The sequence below is a fragment of the Oncorhynchus masou genome, chromosome 2 (assembly GCF_036934945.1).
Source record: "Oncorhynchus masou masou isolate Uvic2021 chromosome 2, UVic_Omas_1.1, whole genome shotgun sequence".
Classification (NCBI taxonomy): Eukaryota; Metazoa; Chordata; class Actinopteri; order Salmoniformes; family Salmonidae; genus Oncorhynchus; species Oncorhynchus masou.
The window spans coordinates 5,685,624-5,686,550 of NC_088213.1; positions in this window are offsets into that span (position 1 = coordinate 5,685,624).

The window sequence follows — 927 nt, forward strand, 5'->3', positions numbered from 1 at the left end:
CCTGCTTCCTGCTCCTCCTGCTTCCTGCTTCCTGCTTCCTGCTTCCTGACTCCTGCTTTCCTGCTTCCTGACTCCTGCTTCCTGACTCCTGCTTCCTGACTCCTGCTTCCTGACTCCTGCTTCCTGCTTCCTGACTCCTGCTTCCTGACTCCTGCTTCCCTGACTCCTGCTTCCTTCCTGACTGACTCCTGCTTCCTGACTCCTGCTTCCTGACTCCTGCTTCCTGACTCCTTCTTCCTGCTTCCTGACTCCTTCTTCCTGCTTCCTGACTCCTGCTTCCTGACTCCTGCTTCCTGACTCCTGCTTCCTGACTCCTGCTTCCTGACTCCTGCTTCCTGCTTCCTGACTTCCTGCTTCCTGACTCCTGCTTCCTGACTCCTTCTGACTCCTGCTTCCTGCTTCCTGACTTCCTGACTCCTGCTTCCTGACTCCTGACTCCCGCTTCCTGCTTCCTGACTCCTGCTTCCTGCTTCCTGCTTCCTGACTCCTGCTTCCTGACTCCTGCTTCCTGACTCCTGACTCCTGACTCCTGCTTCCTGACTCCTGCTTCCTGACTCCTGCTTCCTGACTCCTGACTCCTGACTCCTGCTTCCTGACTCCTGACTTCCTGACTCCTGCTTCCTGACTCCTGCTCCTGCTTCCTGACTCCTGCTTCCTGACTCCTGCTTCCCTGACTCCTGCTTCCTGACTCCCTGCTTCCTGACTCCTGCTTCCTGACCTCCTGCTTCTGACTCCTCTTCCTGACTCCTGCTTCCTGACTCCTGCTTCCTGACTCCTGCTTCCTGCTTCCTGACTCCTGCTTCCTGACTCCTGCTTCCTGACTCCTGCTTCCTGACTCCTGACTCCTGCTTCCTGACTCCTGCTTCCTGACTCCTGACTCCTGCTTCCTGACTTCCTGCTTCCTGACTCCTGCTTCCTGACTCCTGC